The sequence below is a fragment of the Aotus nancymaae genome, unplaced genomic scaffold (assembly GCF_030222135.1).
Source record: "Aotus nancymaae isolate 86718 unplaced genomic scaffold, 86718_ANA_hifiasm-v0.15.2.pri h1tg000043l, whole genome shotgun sequence".
Lineage (NCBI taxonomy): Eukaryota > Metazoa > Chordata > Mammalia > Primates > Aotidae > Aotus > Aotus nancymaae.
The window spans coordinates 6,591,855-6,615,331 of record NW_026988457.1 but is presented as its reverse complement, the minus strand read 5'-3'; the positions used below and the strand labels follow the sequence as shown (position 1 = coordinate 6,615,331).

General features: G+C 39.0%; 1 long non-coding RNA gene across 3 annotated transcripts in view; it reads left to right on the top strand.

Annotated features, from left to right (window-relative positions):
* Positions 1 to 5,551: 5,551 nt before the first annotated feature.
* The window catches only part of LOC105726204 (uncharacterized), a 78,804-nt gene continuing 60,878 nt past the window's right edge, over positions 5,552 to 23,477 (top strand). The window contains exons 1-5 of one of the 3 annotated variants that reach the window (XR_001109465.2): positions 5,552 to 9,673; positions 9,992 to 10,197; positions 17,533 to 17,634; positions 17,858 to 17,921; positions 22,830 to 22,983. This is a non-coding gene — a long non-coding RNA (uncharacterized LOC105726204). The remainder of the gene's footprint in view (positions 9,674 to 9,991; positions 10,198 to 17,532; positions 17,635 to 17,857; positions 17,922 to 22,829; positions 22,984 to 23,477) is intronic. The other 2 variants (XR_001109467.2, XR_001109466.2) reach the window with 2 other exon arrangements.

The following is a 23,477-nucleotide window of genomic DNA, read 5'->3' as shown; positions in this document are numbered from 1 at the left end:
CCCCTGTCTTATTGTTTTCTAGCTGTGTAATCCAGGGCAAATGACTTAACTGCTCTGGCTCCTCATCCGTAAAACTAGACTTAACTATTGTAAGGGATACATAAGATAAGACACACAGTGCTCCATATGCCAATTATAATTATGAGAGAAAAATCTTCTTAGACTCAAAGAGAAAATGAGAAATCCTGAGACTACATTTGCACATGTGAGAAGAAAGTGAGCTTACAAAAGTTGGGCTCTAAATCATATTTTAAGAATACAGTAACTGTCAATGGAAGTTGAATCAATGTCATATAAATAATGAGTGTTGCACAGCCTGCCATATGTCTACAGCCCTCAAAGGTAAAGATTAAATGCTGAACTCTGCCTTACCATTCAGAAGGACAACTGGAAAGAGTAATGAGACTGAAAAGTTGAAATCCTGTTTGGTGACTACAAGATGGACTGTGAACTCATAAACCTCACAGAGATCTTGAGAAGCGATCTAGTTGAGTTTTAATGTAATCCATATTGAAGGTACTAAAGGCTGTGTATCTCTCTTCTCCACACTTTACACTCAGGAAGATAGTATTGAATGCTTCCACAATGGTCAATTTACTTACTCAAGGGCACCCACAGTTAGAAATGGAGTGAGGGCACTGGGCCCAGGTCCCCAGCTCTCCATTGGTCATGGCTTACATATTCTGTGATTGAGGAATCCCTTAAGAGATGCAAAAAAAAAAAAAAAAAAAGGAGTCCTTGCCACTGAGAACAGAAGCCTTTGGTAGCCCAAGAACTTAAGGGGCTACCCTGAGAGCTCTAGTGACCAGCAAAACTTAAACAACATGCAGTAGACTAATTCACAAAAATCAGACCAAACAATTACTGAGCTTTTAACCAAATGCCAGATGGTGAGAGAGGGTCTAGGGATATGATGAAGAGGGGGTACGAAAATTTCTGCCCCAGGGGAATCTCAAGGTCTGAAATGATATTGTGCCAGAATTGAGACTAGGAATGCTTCCTCATTCATTCAACATGTGTTTATTAAAGTTCTATGTACCAGACACTGCTGTAGGCACCCAGAGATGGAATAAAACAAAATATGGGTCTCTGTCCTTATGAAGTTTGCTTTCCATTGATGGTGGATGGATGGGAAGACATCAGGGGATAAACAATGATGTGATTGCCTCAATTGTACCTGTAGGATTTTATGAAATTTTCATATATGGAGGTGACTGAGTGATGATGTGGAGAGGCTAATGCCATTGAAATAAGAGTTTATGGCCAGGTATGGCTGGCACCTATAATCCTAGCACTTTTGGAGGCCAAGACAGGAGGATTGCTTGAGCCCAGAAGTTTGAGACCGGCCTGGACAAGATCCCCATCTCTACAAAAAAGATTTTAAAAACAAAACAAAAATTTAGTTTGGTAGGATGATGCATGCCTGTAGCTCCAGCACGCAGGAGGCTGAGGCAGGACAATCACTTGAACCCAAGAGGTTGAGGTTACAGTGAGCCGTGATCATACCACTACACTCCAGCTTGGCTGACAGAGGGTGACTCTGTCTCCAAAAAGAAGAAAAATGTATTACTTACATTTTCCAAGAGGAGGGTGCATGTCACACCATGGAGGGCCACATCAGGATTCACTATTGTTGAGCAGGAGTGACTGTTTTATTGTGTGTTTTTTTTTTTTGTTTTTTTTTTTTTTTGAGAAAGGCAAGACATTCTGGAATCTAACATTGCTTTAGGATTGGTTAGTTTGAATAATTCTGATGAGTTTGGGGGCAAAAGATCTTTTCCTTATTGTCTGGTATGTGGCTACAGGTTGATTTAGAGCAAGCAGAATTTTGGATTGGAATGTGAGTTTGATGAAGGAGATAGTTGGGAATTTGGAATGGCTGGTTTGCATATGAAGACGGGATCTGGAGAGCCCTTTGCTATTTTTAAAAATTGATTAGCCCTGGTAGTCACCATCTTTCTCCAATTAGTGAGACCATAAATGCCACAGGATCAAGAATATGAAAAATAAGAAAATATGGTTAATACAATTGGCCCTGTGAATAATGGAAGTCAAATAGACAACTATGGAAACTAAGAAAGCATAGTTAGAACAATGATAAATAAGCAATTCTCTAGTATGAGGTGGGGTAAATGAGAAAAATAGAGTTAGACGTGGGTCTTAGGGAGTGCTGGTGGGTGAGGTATGAAGAGATCGTAGCATTCAAAGTATGGTTAGGGGTAGGTCTCAATGAGAAGATGAATGTTAAGGCAAGACTTGAGCTAAGACTTGCCTCCAAATAGAGATTCTAATACTTTAGAATTCTAGCAAGACACAGAAAATGAACACATCAATGAACAGGATGCTCTCATTCATTCATTCATTCATTCACTCACTCATTCAGTTGGTTGGTTGATCAGTCAGTTAGATATTAAAGAAATATTTATCAGGCACCCACTAGGCCATGGACCAAATAGACTTTGGGGTTACAATGGTGAACATTGTAGAAACAGACTCTACCATCACGTAGCTTATCAGTTGAGGAGACAGATATTGACCTAATGGACACACAAATACATACAAGCACACCTTGTTTTGTTATGCTTCATTTTGTTGTACTTTGCAGATATGAAATCTTTTACAAATTGAAGGTTGGTGGCAATTGGGCATTGAGCAAGTTGATTAGTGGCATTTTTCCACAGCGTGTACCTACTTCATGTCTCTGCGTCACATTTTGGTAATTATCACAATATTTCTAACTTTCTCAATATTATTGTATTTGTTATGGGGATCTGTGTGTAGTGCTCTTTGATGTGATTATTGTAATTGTTTTGGGGAGCCAGAAACTGCACTCATCTAAGATAGTGAACTTAATAAATGTGTATGTTCAGACTAGTCCACTGACCAGCCATTCTCTCATCTCTCTTTCTCACCTCAGACCTCCTATTCCCTGAGACACAATCATATTAAAATTTAGGTCAATTAATAACCTTACAATGATCTCTAAGTCTTCAAGTGAAAGGAAGAGTTTCAAATATCTCACCTTAAATCAAAAGTGAAAACTTATTAATCTTAATGAGAAAGGCATGTTGAACCCAAGACAGACCAGAAGCTAGGACAACTGCACCAAACAGCCAAGTTGTGAACGCAAAGGAAATTAAAAGAGCTACTCTCATGAATATATGGATTACAAAGAAAGTGAAGCAGCTTTATTGCTGACGTGAAGAAAGTTTTAGTGGTCTAGATAGACGATCAAACCAGCCACAACATTCATTTAAGCCAAAGCCTAATCTAGAGCAAAACTTTAGCTCTCTTCAATTCTTTGAAGGCTGATAAAGGTGAGGAGGCTACAAAAGAAAAGTCTGAAACCAGCAGAGGTTGGTTCATGAGGTTTAAGGAAAGAGGCCCTCTTCAAACCACAGAAGTGCAAGGTGGAACAGCAAGTGCTGACGGAGAAGCTGCAGCACATTATCCAGAGCATTTAGCTAAGACAGTTGATGAAGATGGCTACACTACACAACAGATTTTCAGTGTAGATGAAACGGCCTTCTGCTGGAAGAATTATGGAGTAAGTAACTACAGATGTATTGGAAATTGCAAGAGAAATAGAATTAGAAGTGGAACTTGAAGATGTGACTGGATTGCTGCAATCACACAATAAAACTGTAATGGATGAGGAGTTGTCTCTATGGAAGAGCAAAGACAGTGATTTCTTAAAAAGAAATCTACTCCGGGTGATGATGCCATGAACATTGTTGAAATGACAATAAAGGATTTTGAATATGATTATAAATTTAATTGATAAAGCAGCAGCAGGATTGGAAAAGACTGACTCTAACCTTGAAAGAAGTTCTACTGTGGGTAAAATGCTATCAAACAGCATCATATACTTTAAAGAAATGAAAGGAAGAGTCAATTGATGTAGCAAACTTCATTTTTGCCTTTTTCTTTAGAAATAGCCACAGCTATTTCTTAAGGCTGCAGGAAGGCTACAATGCTGCAGTGAAATTTGTGTTTGATAACCCCAAGTGAGATCAGTCTTAAGCTAATCTCTAACAGGGATCACATCCTTGGTTAGCTTTATTTCCCACCCTCATCTTACCTTGTTTCTCTTCATTTTTCCTCCTAGAAAAATTTTCTCAATAAATCATATTTGAGAATCCTTTTCACTGACTCTGTTTCTAGAACCCAATGTAAGATAATAAATGTCTACTGTTGTTGTTGTTGTTTAAAAAAAAAAAGAAAAAAAGAAAGAAATAGCCACAGCTGCCTCAACCTTCGGCACTCACCACCTTGATCCATCAGCAGCCATCAAAATTGAGGCAAGAACCTCTACCAGCAAAAAACAAAACAGAACAAAACAAAAACCCCTCACTAAAGGCTTGGATCATTGTTAGCATTTTTTAAGCAATGAAGGCTTTTAAAATTATACGTATATGATTTTTGTTAGTCATAATGCTATTGCACACTTTGTAGACTACAGAATTGTGTAAACATAACTGTTATATGCACTAGAAAACCAAAAAATGTGTGTGACTCACCTTATTATGATACTTGCTTTATTGCAGTTGTCTGGAACTGGACTGCAATATCCCAGAGGTATTCCTGTATTTAATTGGGACTGGAAAATAGCTACACAGTGTTAGGAAAGCCTGTAATAAGGCTATTTGATTTAGCTAAGGAAGTCAGGAAAGGGGCCGTTGAGATCTGAAGAATAACTAGATATTGACCAGTCAAAAAAGGGGGAGAAGATTATCTTTGTAGAAAAAACAGCTTGTGCAAAATCTCTGAGATAGAAGTTTAAGGGGTAGGAGGCAAATGGAGAGACGAACGTAGTCCATGGTGCAGATGAGGCTGAAGGTGTGTGTTGGGGGAAGGTAGTGACCAAGTAGAGCCTTTCACACCTCATGATGCAGTTATCAATTTTACAGAGAGCAATGGACAGTGGAGGAAGAACTTTAAGCTGAGGTATCACTTGACCTTCCCTGGCTTTGAGAATGGATATAGGTAGAATGTTGAGAAGGCCAGAGTCTAGGTGGGAGATGAAGATTGCTTGGATCAAGAGAGTTGCGGTGCAGACAAAGAAGAAGAAAATGGTCTTGATGATGCATTTGACATGAGTGAGGAAACGTGAGTTACCAGTTATGAATTCTGGGTCTCTGGCTTGTGAGTGTGGGTTGATGTGGTTCCATTCATTGAGATGGGAAGCACTGGAAGGGGATCAGATCTTTGGGGAAGGTCATGGAATTGATTTTGGACATAACCTTATTGAGATTCCTTTGATACACGTGTGTGAAGAGTTCAGGGAGGCAGTTAGTTATATGAGTCAGATCTTCTGAGGAGAGATGTAGCCTCAAGAGGCATGGATCCCCCGAGAGTATCTGTTCTCTGTAGAAATGAATGAAAACTCCTTTTCCAGATCCAGACTCTGAGCCAGCCATGCCAACACAGGAAACCCCACGGAAGCCCTGGCTTTTTGTCTACTACCAGAAATATCCCATTGTTTGTAAGTTGGCCATTGAAAACACCCCTCTCTACCAATGCAGGCAGGGACAAAGGCTGGGGGCCTTCATTACTCTCATCTGAAGGCCATTCTGGAATGAGGAATGTTTTTTCTTCCCCACTATGAAGTCATAATGTGCTCCTTGACCTGTTAGATGCTCATTGTTTGCCTCTCTGCTTCCTACTAGGGGATGATATAGGTTGGATGTTAAAATAACTAAAACATAGGCTTTGTAGGCAGACAATATCTGGTTGAAATCTCAAACTGTGACAAATTTAACTACTTGAAGCTTCAAATTCTTCATTAATAAGATGGAAGTGATCATATTCACCTAATAGTTTTGTTTTGAGGATTAAAGAAGATAATATGGGCAAAATGCTTTAGTACAGTGATACAGTGCTGAAACATGATATGTTTTCTTTTTTGTATCTTTCTTTCTTTTTTGAGGTGAAGTCATGCCCTGTTGCTCAGGCTGGAGTACAGTGGTGTGATCTTGACTTACTGCAGTCTCTGCCTCCTGGGTTCAGGGCTTTCTCCTACCTCAGCCTCCCAAGTAGCTGGAATTACAAGCATGCACCACCTTGTACAGGTAATTTTGGTATTTTTAGTAGAGATGGGGTTTTACCATGTTGGCCAGGCTGGTCTCAATTCCTGACCTCCAGTGATCTACCTACTGCAGCCTCCCAAAGCACTGGAATTTCAGGCATGAGCCACCACGCCTGGCCAAAAACGTGATATGATTTCAATGAATGAAAATCATGGCTTTATTTATTCTTAACCATGCATTCTGATTTTGTGTCATGGTGACTCAATCTGAAAATTGCCATCATTAGAACTGAGGAGATGATATAAAACAAAAAGTCAATATTGTGTCTAACTGTAAATTTTTATGAAAAGGAGAAAGCATATTTTAAAGACTAAATTTTTATTTGTGGAAGATTTATTAATTTCAGAATTTCATCTACAGGCTCACATGCATACAAACCTGCAGGTGCACATACAGGTGTCCTCCTGCACAGGAAGTTGATGGTTACAGGATCCGCCTGAAGATACCAACTCCAACACAGGTCATTGGGCCAAACCTTCAGTGGGAATTTGATAGCAGGACCTCCAAGCCCTAAATGCTTTTGATGTCTCTGTTACAAGACCTAAGAAGCTTACACAAATCTTTCCATTTAACTTTTTTTTTTCATTTTATAGGTGATAATTTTACTAACCAACCTCAGAATCTGTTCAGTCTTGGTTAGCTCTATTAACCAATGCGCAGCCAGTGCTGGGATAAGATTGATCTTTGGGAATCTCCGGAGTCTGGTACAAGATGGTCCTAGTGTTTGTCATCCATTCTTTCCTAGTTAGGTTTCAACTTCAAATATTCGTATATGTTTCTAGGCAGTTTTAGAAAAAGAATTCAATTCTTTTTCCAATCCTTCATGATTGATTATTAATATTGGCACAACTGTTAAATCATTATTCCCTAATCAGTCTAATATTTGGGAACATGCTTTATAAGGGTAATTGTTATTCTTAACTTTATTCTGATGATCACCAGTGATCACTGCAATAATCATTTATGTAAAATTAAATTAAAATGGCCTCCTAACAATTTAGTGTGGACAGCATTCACAGTGGCACATAGTTATTTCTTCTTTAGTCTCTTTTGCAGAAACTCTCACTAATTAGGTATGATCTTTTCAGGTAGTAGGAGACACACATGGTATTGCTCCTTTGATTCAATTATCATTTCAAGCCAAAAAGCCACTCAGCTACTCCTATTGCCTGGTTATAAAATAGCTATTTTATTTCATTTCTTGTATCTGCCCATTCTTCATGAAACAGCCTTCAGGTAAGTGACAGAGTCTTAACTGCAGCCTATAAAAAAGAAGCAAAGCATAGCCTTCTCTAAAATTTCTAGGCCCTGAATTTGGAATCAGAGCCCTCTGGCATTTTACTTTGTACAAATTACCTGACTAGTCCAAGGCTCACCAATAAATAGGAATGAGAACACCTGTTCCCACCTCTGAGCCATGTGGAGAGTATTCATCGGGAAAATGTAAGCTTTGTAACCTGTGAGGTCCTGAATACCTGTAAGCTGTTATTAGTCAACTTCCTTTTAAATAAATATATCAGGAATTTAAATCACACACACACATACACACAAATCAATATAATCACCATACATACTGCATTAGGTTCATCCCTAATTACCTGTATTGTTCTCCCTTTGGTCATTTTCTTCCATCGCCTCTGCTGCAGACAAATGAACTGAAAGAACACGAGGATCTTCTTGGCACATACACACATGGACTCTCTCCAGCCAGAGTTTCCCATGTAGGTTTAAATACAAAGAAATTCAGAGAAGGAAGAGAATCTGAGCTGTAATACCCTGTGGCTAGTCTAGGTTTCTGATTAGCCATTGCCTTATGCTGGTTATTTTCATCCTCATTTCTGGAGGCCTTGAGCTTATTCATTGGAATTTTCTCTAGTTATTCATTTTCTAAATGCAGTCATTTTTCTGGTATGATATTGCCTGTCAATCAAAAGCAAGATAATGTTCACTATTATCAATACATTTTTTATTTCTTTTTTGCCATTCATCTTTTCCCATGGGCTTTTTAAAAAGCCTTTCCTGTAAATAATGCTTTATATTTGGATAATACTTAACACACTCTCTCAGGTACAGCATATTGGTTAATTTGAACCTCAAAACAACAACCTACTTAATGTGGCATGGAAACCAGGAATGGCCATTAGCTACTTTGTTCTGTGAATGAAGAATCTCTAATTTACTTCTTTGCTAGGTACTACTAGCAGAAAAGAGCTTGAGATCCTCTTTGCTGACCTCAAAATAATGTTTTTAACTGGATGTAACACTGGGCAGGATACTTTAACTCTCCTTGTTTCTTTTTCCTCATTTACAACAAATGGGGTAGATTTGATCATCTTCAAAGTCCGTTTATCTTTAAATTGGGGTTCCATGTCATAAAATATTTATTGTGACCCCGTGTGGGGTGCTGCTAATTCTAGAGCTATGAAGAGTCGTAAGGCACCCTCACTGTCTTCTAATAGTTATGATACAGCTGGAGGGTAGCAGATGCCAATGAGAAGATAAATGAAGATCCAAGTTTAATTTTCTAGGTCCTGTATGACTGACATGCAAAAATAAGTGCTATAAGGGAGGAGGGAATGTCATTATTTCTCCAAACTATTGGCAAATGGATTGACAGCTGGATCTTGAAGTTTCAAAGTAAGGGAGAAACCTTCCCCTTAACATTGGCTATAGACTGATGTAAAGAGGATTAAGAATAAAAATTGTGTGTATAGATAAAAGGAGAATGTTTACATTTAAAAAGTCAGTATAAAGGAAAATACATTTGTTGGGTAGGGAGCAATGTTCATCAGTTTAAAAGCTAGTATAAAACTTATCATGGAAATTTTATAATAAAGGACCTCAAGCAATTTTTTCACTTGTTTCAATATTCTGCGTTTCTTGAGCATTGGATGAAAATAAAAATTAAAGCAAGGCTCTAAGCAGAAAAAGATATGCAAGGATAATGGACAATTTGGGGAAATAGCTTTTAGGGCTGAAATTTCTGTGTGCATTTTTCCTGAGTTTAATGCTTTTAAAGATGGCGCCCTGTGAGTTACCATGACAACCTACACGTATCATCTTTAGAAGGCTAAGGCTACAGATCTCAACTCAAAGTATTTTGTCCATACACTTTAGGAAAAAGCCTGTTGATGTACTGTAGAGGGAATGCACAAAACATGGAGCAGTCAATGCTATTATGGCCCATTTCTTTGAAATAGTATTAGTCTGGTTGAAGTTGCTTTTATAGTTTTGAAGGACCTCTTCTTTCCATTTCATCATTGCCTTTAAAGTTTGAAGCATACTTCATTTTCAGCTCCTTATTGAATGTCTCTTAAGACAAGGCAAAAATAAAGGCTAAAGCTCATTTCCTGTGTTCATGATTCTTTTAAAAAGGAAAAAAGATTCAAGTGTTTTTGGTCATACTTTAATTCTGAAGTTGATCTTTGTCCTTGAGCTGTGTTTTCTCAGGATACAATTTTTCGAAATAAATCCAGACAAAGAATTGACAACTAACTTGCAGTTATGAAGAAAAAAACTGGAAGATACAGATGACATAAAAGACCCTCAGAACATAGTTGTTTTCTGTCAAGGTTGTAATGAAGGTAGGTACCTGGGGTGACAATACTTTTGGAAGCTGCTACACAGTCACTCACATAGCCATTCAAGTTTGGCGAATTCCTCAGACAGAGTGGGAAACTGAGATTCTTTGTTGAGTCATTGGAAATAAATATCTTCAACTGGTTCAGGCTAATGAAACCTTTAAAAGACCCTATTTCTAAAGGCACTCGTGATATTAATTGCTTAGCGTGATTTATCATATAAACAATCTAAAACTCGGATTGAGGAATTGGGTATGTGACATCAAGTAGAATGACATGAATTTGATTTTTTTCAAAGTTTTGTTCTATACCCCAACTTAGGCTGGTTGAGACACTTCTTAGCATTTATGAGGACGGATTTGGATTCCGGATTTCACACTGGCAGCTGAACCTAGACAGACCAGCAGCACTGTGCAGCCGTGCTCACGGTTGCTGATGGATCTCGATGCATTACTTGCCTCAGTGGTGTGGCGTTTTGTAGTTTACAGCAGTGATAATCTGATGCCCTGTGGATGTCAAGTTATTTGGTGAGTTTGAAATAATTTGTTCTTGTTTTCAGTCAGGTTTCTGGTCTTCCAGTTTGGTTGTTTTGCAATAAAAACTGAACCATATAAACACGTTTTATTTGTAAGAATCATCTTAAGTATATATTGCATAATAGCGCCACAAGAACTTGATGAGAGTAGGTGAATAGCCATATTATGGCATAATTAATGAAGAGAAAAGGCTTCGCTAGGTTGTTTAACTAATGTGTCTGTTGAAGTAATTGAGCCAACTTTAATGGGCTTTGGTGTTGTCTTAGCATAAAGCGATGTCCATAAAAGTTAATGGTAATGATGTTTTTTACTTATGAGAATTCACTTAACAAGTGGTTTTTCAAGAATAAATTACCTGCATGGGGCAGACTAAGCTTGTACTCATCAAAATCACTCACCCAGATAAGTGAAGGAAGGTTTAAACATTCACATTCCATTTCAAAAGTTCTTACTACTGAAAAATGTACAGACATTGCATAAGTTAGGAGAATATATTTGAAATAATTTCCAAAATTCAACCTGGTAAAAGTTACAATACCAAATTGTCACAGAGCTGAGTAGTATTAGGCAAAATAAAACTAGCAACCTGGAGTCATTCTCCCTCTCTTTTTCTCTCTCTCTCTGTCTCTCTACTGATACTTCATAACAATAATTCGATATAATAGAATCATTTTGTATAAGTGACCTGACCTATCAGTTGAAGAAAAAGAAATGGAATGAGGTATTGACAAAAGCAGTTTTTAATTCAGTCAAAGTTTTACTTTGAATTCCAACATGAAACATGATTTTTACCTTGTCTCTCTTTCTAAATATTCATGAGACATATCACTTGCAATCCTGAAGTGTGTGAGCCATTTCCATTTGCCATTGGAAAACTGAGCAGTTCTATCCATGTAAGGATGTTGACAGATGAACAAATGTCACTGGTGAGAAAGAAGAATGGATTAGGGGTTAATGGGAAAGAGTAGGAGCACTGGTTTTGAAAAGAGTTAAGTTAAATCTATTTCTTTCATTTTATTGTTTGGAATGCAGGGATGCCATGCTAACTCACTGCAGCCTCAAACTCCTGGGTTCAAGGGATCCCCCCACCTTAGCCTCTGAGCCTCAGCCTCAGCTGGGACTACTGGTGTACCTCCATGCCTGGCTAATTGTTTTAATTAATTTATTTTTTGTAGAGGTGGAGTCTATCTTTCTATGTTGCCCAGGCTGGTCTGAAACTCCTGGCCTCAACTCATTCATCTACCTGCCTTACAAAGTGCAGGGAACACAGGTGTGAGCCACCACTCCCGGCCGAAATCGATTTCTTAATTAAAGAAAGTGTGTATTTGTATGGAGCATGTGTGTTTACAGCTCTCCTTGAAAATAGCTTGGATTTCCTGACCAACGTGGAGAAACCCCATCTCTACTAAAAATACAGAATTAGCCGGGTGTGATGGTGCATGCCTGTAATCCCAGCTACTCGGGAGGCTGAGGCAGGAGAATCGTTTGAACCCAGGAGGAGGAGGTTGTGGTGAGCCAAGATCACGCCACTGCACTCCAGCCTGGCAACGAAAGCAAGACTGTCAAAAAAAAAAAAAAAAAAAAAAGAAAGAAAGAAAGAAAGAAAAGAAAATAGCTTAGATTTTTATTTGTAAATCTGTCTCTCCCTAATGTTTATTTGGAAATCTGGTGGAGGTGCACGGGGGAGAGCAGAACGTTTGATGGAAGTCAATGAATGCTTAGCATTTCCCGCCATGCACTTGGTTTATTTTGAGCCCATGATTCAGGGCAGACCCCTCAGAATGTATCTCAGGAAGTTTGCTGTGCATGTGGCCTTGATTCTGGAAATATATAGCCCCTAGAACTGCGACTCCCAATGGAGAGCTTTTGCGAGGAGTCAACACAGGAAGTGGAACTTAGGAGAAGAGAAACAGAATTCTGATAAACATTACTGAGCCTCTGTTTTTAGCCGCTCTTGAGGCAATGCTTATTCCAGAAATTGGGATATAAAAACCAATATAATTTCTTTGTTTTAAAGCTAGTTGAATTGAGCAACAGCCAAATAAATATTAATAGATAACGTTGCTCACTACGGCAAAATTGGAAAACAGAGAAAGGTGCAAAAATGAGTTACGATAACCTTTGATTTAATTTTGATGTATTTATTTCTGATTCTTTTTTGTTTATCTCTACAGAAAGAGGGAACTATGATTACAATTCTAATGTATTTTTCCATTATTTTTCTTATCTCTGCAAATACATAATAATTTTAATTTGTGTTAACCTAGGATTGTATATATATATATATATAGGAATATGTCCTTCTTTTTACAAAATAAGAATCAGATTATATTAATTTTATATCCTTGCTATTCATATCAAATTTCTTTCCAAAAAGTTTGTAATAATTCTACATTCCCAACCACCTTGTCAAAACCAGACATTATCATTTCTTGCCATATCTACTAATCTAAAAGGCAAAAATGCACAAAATGCTATCATATTATTATATTAGAATATATTTATGACTGAGAAGCTGAATGTTTGCTTATATGCTTATTGACCATTTACATTTCTCCTGCTAGTCGTTATTCACATCAGTTTTCCATTTTCTTATTGCCATTTTACTGCTTTTTTTTTTTTTTAATTTGACTTTAGGCTTTTCTTTTTCAAAGTCAGTGATTATACTAAGTAGTGCTGCCCTGGTGGTTATTTTAGCACTTACTGGTACATCACAAACAGGGTCTTGGGACTGCCACCTGTCCTAATTCCCAACTAACCATGTAATAGATTTTTCTTTCTTAAAATTAGCAGCTAGGCCAGGAGCGGTGGCTCATACCTGTAATCCCAGCACTTTGGGAGGTCAATATGGGCGGATCACTTGAGGTCAGGAGTTCAAGACCAGCCTGGCCAACATGGTGAAACCCCATCTCTACTAAAAATACAAAAATTAGCTGGGCATGCTGGCCTGTGCCTGTCATCCTAGCTACTTGGGAGCCTGAGGCAGGAGGATTGCGTGAATCCTGGAGGTGGAAGTTGCAGTGAGCTTACATCGCGCCAGCCATTGCACTCCAGCCTGGGCAAAGAGGCGAGACTCCGTCAAAAAAAAAAAGAAAAAAAAAAAAAGGTAGCAACTGAATTGGCTTCTGAAAACAAAAAACCCAAATCAACTTTTGGTAAAACCAAGGATAAAGCAGAGAGAAGTTTGTCACCAAAGGCTAAATAAAACATACAACTTCAGCATTTCCTATAATTGTTGATTTAACTGCACGGAAAAAAAAAAAAAAAAACTTGTCTATTGTTCATTATGTGACATTGTATCTCACAGATGTGATTTTATTTAAGGCACTTAGTGTAAAATCCTGCTGGAGGGTGTGACATAACCCTTTCTTCCCATAAACTGTCATCTACCAGCCTGCAACTTTATTTACTAGAAAGAATACATTCTGGTTTCTGAGAGCAGTATTTATTTTTTACAGAATCACAGCATAACACCTTGTCAATTCTTACTCAAAATGTTGTTTCCTTATACTTGGATGCTAGATCATTTCCCAGGGATAAGAGTTAGGGAAACAACTTGTAAGTTCAAGTCTACAAAAGCTCTACTTTCAAAACTTGCTTTTTATTGACGAGTAAGTAAAGTTGGCAGTGTATTTTACTGCTGTGTAGTAAAGATAGATCAATATAAAAAAAAGAAGAAGAAAGAGAAAGCTTGCTCAGTTAAAATCTTTATGATAAACCAAAATTATTAGTTGTACTTTTCTTCTGATGATGAAATTTTAATTGCCAACAAAGACTTGGTGATTTCATGATGATAATAAAATATTTCCTAATAATAAACGATTTCTCCTTTGTGACTTTCTTGACCCCACCTAATAATTAGTAATAAAAAGGGTTTAAAACGTGACATAGAGTCATTTTAGTATATATTTAGTGCTGTTTCCCCGTATCTAGATGCATTAATGGGGTTGTAACACTGTTTCTTAGTGTTAATTACTACAAAACCTGAGCCATCCGCATTACACTTTTCTCACTATTTATTTTATGTGTCTGATTTCTTGGTCATATTTATTATAATACTTGCTAAAAGTTGCCTTTGGAAAATTAAAAGGCACTTGTTAGAAGTACAAAATCTTTTCTGTCTCATAGTTTAAGTATAAATTTTGGCCCTGACTGGGTTAGTCTGAATTTGATCATTCTTTGGCATGTAGACACACACACACACACACACACACACACACACACACACACAGCAAATATATAATATGTACATTATATATGAAAATATATATGTGCCATTTAAAGCTTTTTGAGAAATAGATAAGTAAGCCAACAATTACAATAATGTCTGAGAAATGTTTATTAATTCATTGAAGGAGGAGGCATTGAGCTACATGAAGTCAAAGGAAAGAGACCCAAATGCCCATTTTCCCATCTTCTAATTGTGGCCTCAGGCCTGTGGGTTTTCTTCTGCTTTCTCCACTTCTTCGTCTAGAACCACATTAGGGCCTGATTTTCCTTGAACAATCAGCAAAGAGGTAATAATAGGTTGGGAGGGCTATGGGATGGTGATACAGGCAGGGGTATCCAGAAACGGCAGAGCTGTGGCCAGATGAGTACATGAATTCATGACCAGGTAAAGAGAAAGAAGGAAGGGAAAACAGTTGGGAAATCTGCTAGGAATGAAAGGGAGGAAAACTTTAGAATACCAGGGGTAGAAGAAGGGGAAGACTGGAGAGCTCTGACTCGGCGCCACACAGAAGGGGACAAAGTTTGTGCAGAGACAGCACCCCTGCCTGCTGCCTGGAGACCAGCACTGGCACGGCAGAGCCTTCACCTTCCTCCACTTCCCACATTCCCAAGCTTGTGAATCCTGCCCCTCCACACATCCCACCTGCACCCTCTCCTCACCATCCTGACTACCAGTGAGACTCTAGGTTCCTCATGTCCATCTGGGGAACTTCTGAACCACAATCCTTTCTGCACTTCTCTTTCTGAAACACAAATCAGATTATATTGCCCTTATTTAAAATCACTTTGGATGGGCAAAAGACTTGAATAGATATTTCTCCAAAGAAGATGCACAAATGGCAAATAAACACATGAAAAGATGCTCATCACTTACCATTAGGGAAATGCTAATTAAAACTACAATGAGATATCACCTTATACCCGTAAGGGTGGCTCCTATCAAAAAAACAGAAAATAACAAGTATTGACAAGGATATGGAGAATTTGGAACCTTTGTTCATTGGTGTTGGGAATGTGAAATGATGCAGCTGCCGTGGAAAACAGGATGGTATTCCTCAAAAAAATTAACACAATTACCATGTAATTCAGCAATTTTACTTCTGGGTATACATCCAAAAGAATTGAAAGTAGGGACTCAAATTGGTATTTGTACAGCCATGTTCATAGAGGCATCACTCACAGTAGTTAACAGCTGGAAGCAACCCAAGCATCCATTGACAAATGAATGGAGGAAGAAATTGTAGTGTGTACTTGCAACAGAATATTATTCAGCCTTCATGCCTGTAATCCTAGCACTTTGGGAGGCCAAGGTGGATTGATCACTTGAGGTCAGGAGTTTGAGACCAGCCTGGTCAACACGGTAAAACTCTGCCTCTACCAAAAATACAAAAATAAATTAGCAGGGCGTGGTGGTGCATGCTTGTAATCCCAGTTACTCTGGAGGCTGAGGCAGGGAGAATTGCTTGAACCTGGGAGATGGAAGTTACAGTGAGCCAAAAAAGTGCCACTGCATTCCAGCCTGGGTGACACAGTGAGACTCTGTCTGTCTCAAAAAAAAAAAAAAAATATATATATATATATATATATATATACACACACACACACACACACACGAGTCTCACTGTGTCACTCAGGCTGGAGTGCAGTGACACTTTTTTGGCTCACTCAGGTATATATATATATCTCATTCAACCTTAAAAAGGAAGGAAATCCAGACACATGCTGCAATAGGGATGAAGCTTGAGGGCATTATGCTAAGTGAAATAAGCCAGTCACAAAAGGACAAATACTTTATCACTTCAGTTACGTGCGGTACCTAGAGTGGTCAAATTTATAAAGACAGAGAGTAGAATGTTGTTTGTCAGGAGCTGAGAAGCAGGAGAACAGGGAGTTATTTTTTAATGCACAGAGTTTCACTGGGGAAGGTGAAAAAGTTCTGGAGCTGGATAGTGATGTTGGTTGCACAATAATGTGAATGTACTTAATACCACTGAACTGTGTGTTTAAAAGTGGTTAAAATGGTACAGTTTACATTATATATCTTTTAGAATAAAAAATCACTTTGCATCTTACCATTAATATTAGGATAAAACCTCAGTTTCTCAGCATGACAACACCTGTCTCTCATGATGTGGTTCCCAGTGCATCTCTTCAGCTTGTCATTTGTCCCTTGGCCCAGATTCCCAATGCCTGGCTCTTCGCTGTTTTGTAAGACTCAGCTCAGCCTTCGTCACCTTCCCTGAGAAACCATCCTTGACTCCCCCCCACCTCCCTTCCCACCCCCGATACTAGGTTCTACGTTCTTCTTGTCTGGGTGTGCCTCCTTCTTCTTATCATAGCACCTTATGCACACTTCCATCTATCTCATGGAATTCAACATTGTAAAGTTGATTTTTTTGGTGAACTCCCATTAGACTGCAAGCTACCTACAGGTGGAGGCTGTCTTTTATCTCTGTTGCTCTACTGTTTAGGACGTGGCCTTATACATTGTAGAGACTTAATATGTGTTTGATATCTGAACAAAGGAATGGAAGTAATGAGGAGGGGAGGAACTTTCCTCATCTCATCTATGAATTCCCAGCTCATTTCATCTACAAAAATTGTAATAATAATAGCAACTACCTCTTAGGGATTTTTGAGAATGATGTGACATAATAATATTTGTAAAACAAATAATAGCACCTGACATATAGTAGTTGCCCAATAAATGTTAGATGTTATTCATCGTTTATTTTTTTTGAGACAGAGTCTCACTCTGTTGCCCAGGCTGGAGTGCAATGGCACGATCTCAGCTCACTGCAACTTCTGCCTCCTGGGTTCAAGCTATTCTCCTGCCTCAGCCTCCTGAGTAGTTGGGATTACAGGCACATGCTATCATGCTCAGCTAATTTTTGCATTTTTGTAGAGATGGGGTTTCACCATGTTGGCAAGGCTAGTCTTGAACTCCTGACCTCAGGTGATCCACTCACCTTGCCCTCTCAAAGTGCTGGGATTACGGGCGTGAGCCACTGCACCCAGCTGGATGTCATTCACTTTTATTATTAAATGACCCATAAAACTTTTAAAATGAAGTCTTTATATGTTCTTCATAATAAGGATTGAATAAGGAAAAGATGGCATAAATGGCAAGGAACTGCCAAAGACAGACATCAGTTCTTCCGGGTTCCCAGGATGCCCTGCAGTCTGTCCTCAAAGTTGGTGAGAGACACGTCTCCTTGACATAAATAGATGGGTGGTGGGATGGGGAGGAAGCTTTCTATTCTAAACCAGCCTCAAGTGGTTAGACTATGGATCTAACCACTCCCCAACATATCAGCCTCAATAACTTCCAACCTCCCCTGGAGATGGCTCCTCCCTTGGGTAAGGGGTACCTCCCTTAGGATGATCTTGGAGGCAAATCACCCTTTTTGTCTGCTTGCAGCTGTGCCAAAAAGCCTGAGCTCCCTGCCCAACTCTACTCCCATGGTCTGAACACATCAGAAACTGTGAGTGTTACCTTCAAGTCTCCTTTACCCGGTTGAGGTAGTTTCCTGGCTCCAATTATGAACAAAGAACATGCTTAGGAATGTGCCTTCTCTCAGGACAATCCTGAATTTCCCAAGGTGATTTTTCTCTTTTCTCCAGAATATGCAGCTATCAAAGAAAAATTTTTAAAAAATTATACCATAATGTAATCTGGTGGCCCTTTCTCCTTGCCAAGTTAGAACAAGGAAAGTATAAGACATCCAAAAGTTTGTTTCCTGCATGGGTGTTATTTGACCTAAAAAAAATAAAGGAAGCTCTTGGGAGAAAATCTTGGAAGCAGGGATACCTTTACCTAAAAGAAGGCTACATTGGAAAGAGAGAACTATTTAGATGGAATTGACCTGGCCTTCCGGGTCTTGCTACGAAACAGAGATAGGATCGACAGCCTGGGGACTAAGACGATAAACATTTTGTACAAGTCTGTGGCATTATGGATTTCTCAATGATTTGTTTTTCCAAAGTGATCAGAGTAAAAGTTTGGAAACAGAAAGGGCTCCTGTGCTCATCTTTGACACTGTAAAGAGAGAGGAAGCTGCAGAAACTTTAGCTCTTCACATAACCTGGTGTGTGTGTATGTGTGTGTGTGTGTGTATTTAGTGGTGCCCAGTGTCAGTTAAAAAGTGAAAAGAAAAGCAGACTGAGTTCTGCAGCCATGACAAGGGGGAAAAGTGGATCTAAGTGGCCTCAGGTCTTAACCCCAGAAACACTTGAGGGGTTCCAGGGTAGGCAGTAATAGACAGTGAACTCAAATGCAGTCCACAGTCCCAGAAGGCAAGACTATGTCTGTGTGCATTTAGACAACCTCTGGCCCTAACCATTTTTTCACAGTTTTCCTTGTAAACTGGGATTGGAAGGAAATGTAATCATCTTTTCCCCATAATTTTTCATGCATACTTTTTATAAGAGCAAAAGCTACAGTTCACCCTGCCTTTCCCCTAATAGGACACCCTTGCGTGGTGTGAGGTTATGATGTCCCTTTAGCAGACAATCAAAAGTTTTTGGGAACGGCAGGGGGCAACTCTCTCTCTCTCTCTCTCTCTCTCTCTCTCTCTCTCTCTCTCTGTGCAGGGTATGTGGAAGACAGAGTTGAAAAGAAAATGAAACAGAAAGAGCAACAGTGTAGAAATTTAAACTTGGACATGTCCAAAAGCCATTCAAGAGGAGGATATTCAGCCCAGAGCAAGGACCACAGGGCTGGCACCCGTCCTACCCACTCACCTATTTCATTCTGACAGCTGTCATCTCCATTCAACCTGACACAATTGAGGGCATTACATGCTTTATTATCCAGGCCATTGTTCCCTTCTCTTGCTAAGGACATTGACCATAGTTACATCCTGCTTTATCTATTCTGATGTAGACTCTGCCTTCGTGAATAGAGGAATTGGGTCAGGTTGAAATTTTCTTAAGTCCTACCACCAAAATTTTAGCACAGTCGTGTGTATATGTGTGTGTATTAAAGGTAAAAAGGTAGGTCAGTGAAAATTAAAACAATAGGAGTTGCCCAATTTCTGATATTCTTACATTATTTGAATGAGTAAATAAGAATGATAAATTTTATAATTGTATTTTTTATGATTGTAATTCTGTACCATCAATATTTATAAGAAAATTTCAGGTTCATATTGAAGTACTCATTTTAATACTGCCAATACAATCAACCTTATCTACATCATTCAGAGAGTAGTAACTACGGGACCGAAAGCTGAGGAATTTTTACTGTTGTTACTCATGTGATTAAAAAAGCTTTTCCTTCCTGTTTTCCCAGATATTAATGTTATTTTTAACCTACTTATAACAGTACAAATAGACAATTTAATCTCTTAAAAAGCATGAGTTTTGATATATCATTATATATTTGTCTTGAAATGGAACACATTCTTATTCTTATATGCAAGATTTCATTGTGATTAATCCCTGTCATTCAATGTGTATGGAAGCAGAATGAAGTGGACAGATCAAGAATTTCTTACTCTTTATCTTCCTTTTCTGGCAAATAAAATAGTTTTGCATCCCGGAGGGTCCAAACAATTAACCAGACAAATGGAAAGAATTAAATGTGTACTTAAACGTGACTCTAAACCATCTGAGGTGGAGAAAAAGGATCATACTTTGCGATGTCAGATTAGATTCTGGATTTCTAACACTTGTATCTGTAACTTAAATGATGGAAAAGATATTCAAAAGTATTAAAGACTATTCAGATTTTTCTAACACTTTGATTTTAGAAAGTCTTTTCTAAGCACGATGAGGAAAAACTCAAAAGACATTTAATGACATAATGTCTTTAGTTTTTAATACTTGATAGAAACCACCATGAATTCAAAGGACACACAATAGACCGGGGAATGCATTTGAAACAGATATAGATATGGCAGATAAAAGTATATCCAATCTATTTCCTACCCAGCAGCAGAGAGATCTTTGTAAATGAAATCATGTCACTCTTTGGATGGAAACGTCACCTGCTCATAATTTCGCTCAGCTAACAGCTGCATCGTTCCTGTGACACAGCCCAGCAGAACCTGGGGGGCAGCTACTTCCTGACCTCACCTCCCTCCCTGCCGCACATCTGCCTGGGTCCACTGGCCTCCTGGCCAAGCCTGCTGCCACCTCAGGGCTCCTTGCCCTCGACGACTCCCCTCTTGGGATGATCTTCCCACAGATTCTTGGCTTGACCCAAACATGTTCTCAGTGAGACCTGCTCTGGGAAACCTACACAGAAGAGCAGCTCTTTCCCGCCTGGGCTGTCCCTTTTCCCTGCTTTATTTTCTCTGTATCACTTTGACATATTCCTCTTGTTCTTGTTGATTTGATTTTAGAGTGTCTCCCTCAGTTGGGAAGAAAACCTCATGTAATCAAGGATTATGTTCACTGCTCTATTCCCCAGCCCACAGAAGTGCCCTGAATGTAGTAGATGCTCGATATTTGTTGAATGAATGAACCAAAACATAAAAAGCTTCTATAAACTGAAGAGAAAAATTGCATGGTGATGCAATTCATGGAAGAAATATAAATGGTCAATAAACATATGGCAAATGATTAAACTTACAGAAATAAATAAAATATACATAAATGAATAAGATACCATATGTTTACCCATCAAATTGGCAGGAAGGCAGAAATGCAGTGACAGCCAATGCTGTGAAGGATGGGGGCCCCTGGGCTGTCCCCTGTCTTGCTAGTAAAAGCATAAATTTCTACCACATTTTAGGACAATAATTTGACAGTATCTTTTAAAACTAAATACACATATACTCAGGGAGATTCTAGGTTTCACAGGGGCTCAAAGCTTAAATTTTATTAGCTTCATTAATGCTTCTTTAAGAAAATTAATGCAAAATTACAGATATAAAATGAAGTCTAGGACCCTTTAAAGGGCTTGTGTAACCAGGGCTTTAAAGCTCCAGCTTCGTTAGCTTCCTGGCAAATCCTGCCCTATTACACAGACCCTTTCACCTGCAGCCTTGCTTCTGGGGACATACACTATACACAGCAGAGTCCCAGGGCATAAAAGATGTATGTGCATTGCTATCTACTGCAGCATTGTGAATACTGGAATAGCAATTGGTGACAATCTTAATGTCTGTCAATAATGAGAGGGTGAATGTATATAGTACATCCATTCTGTGATTATTATTCAACTATTAAAATAATATCTATGCAGCATCATATAAGAAAATAAAGCTATACAATAATATAACTAGTATGATATATTTTTAATAAAAGCAAGAGAATAAGCAAGAACAAAAGCAGGAGTGAAGCCATGTCTGTTTGAGTATATGTTTACAGATGTGTGTGTGTGTGTGTATATTTGTGTGAGCCATAGAAAGACAGGGAAAGATACGTGTTATTAACACTGGATACCTCAGGTTGAGGGTGGGATGGAAGCAAATGGGGGGGATGAAGAGAAAATTTTTCTTTATATATCCTTGAATTATTTGACTGGTTTCAATGAATACATTCTTGCTTTCATAATTTTAAAAAGAAGTAAAAATGTTAAAAGGAAAAAGAAAAGGTATTCCTCTCATGAAATGTGTTGATTTTATGGTGAAGATGATGATACTAATCAAACATTTTGGATTTGCTGCTCATTGGCATGGTGCTAGGCAGGGAGCAAACAAACCGAGGCAGGAGAAGTGATAAGAAAGGAAACGTTTAGTGTACCAAAGAAACAATGCAAGCTATGCCTAAAAAGAAGGGATGATGGAGTCAAGTTACTTAAGTGTGACCTTCCAGCAGGGAATGGGCATCATCATCAAAAGCAAACAAGCTGAAGTTTGAGAAGCAACCTGCGTCCAGGGACAGTGTCCTCAAAAAGGACAAGTACTCAAAGAGTATAGGGTCAAGACAGAGGCTGACCAGCTCTGATAATGATGAACAGTACCAGTATCAACGAAGGCGTACCACACGCCCATGTTACTGTGACCTAGCTCTTCCCATTTTCTCATGGTCTATGAAGCGGGAGCTTTTAGGATGCCCATTCTACAGAGAAGGCAATGAGTTCAGAGGTTCATGTGACTAGCAACTGGTGGAGCAAAGACTGGAGTCTAGGTCTCTCTGATCCTAAGCCCTCATGCTTCGTTACTATGATACTCAGCCTCTCAGGTGTGTGGTGCTAATGAGCATAGGCATTTTAGCCTACACAGGTCAGGGCATCTTTCAGGCAGGGGGTATTAAGCAGAATTAATGAGAGGCTAAGATATGTAGGAAAACATTTGCCAGGAAGAACTTGCAGCGTTAGAAATATCACATGCGTAGTTTTGTTGTAGAAAGTAGGTTTTGCCTGGTTCATCATTTGTCCTGTGCCAGCCATCTGATGAATTCCACCACAACACACGATACTGATTAAATAATTGGTTTTTTAGGACAAGGGGAAACTTACCCAAGCCAAGGACCAGTAAAAGAAGGGAAGGATCATCTTGTTTCCTGAGAGGCGCGTCAGGGTCTACATGCTCTGCAGCGTGGTCCACCTGTGCCTGAAGGGAGGACACCCTGTGGTCTCCGTTGTTCAAGGATAAGGTAGGAAGGCAGCTGTTTCCATTCGTGTGCGTATATGTGTGTGCTGTGTGTGTGGGAGGGTGTAGGCTGGGTTGCCACATAAAACACAGGATCCTCCGTTAAATTTGAACTTCAGATACATGATGAATACTTTTTTAGTATATGTGTCCCAAATAGGATGAATAATTATCGACTGTTCTAAGAGCCCTGTTTTATTTTGTTTATTTTCTCCTTTAAGCATGAGCCCTCATGGGGAGATTCACAGGCAGTTTGGTACCAGGTTATCCGGATTGGGGGATACAAACTATACGTAGGAGTTATCTGGAAATCCCAGCTGCCGAAGGGCTGATGAGGAAGCCATGGATCCTATGGGAAGCTGAATCAGCTATAGTTCCTTTCTCTGGTAGCTATCCTGTCCCAATGATCCAGGGCCCCTTTCAGACAATTCCTGCTCATGACACTACGTTTGTTCTAGGACTTAGAAATCATCTAAATCATTTGGGGCTGAGGTGTCT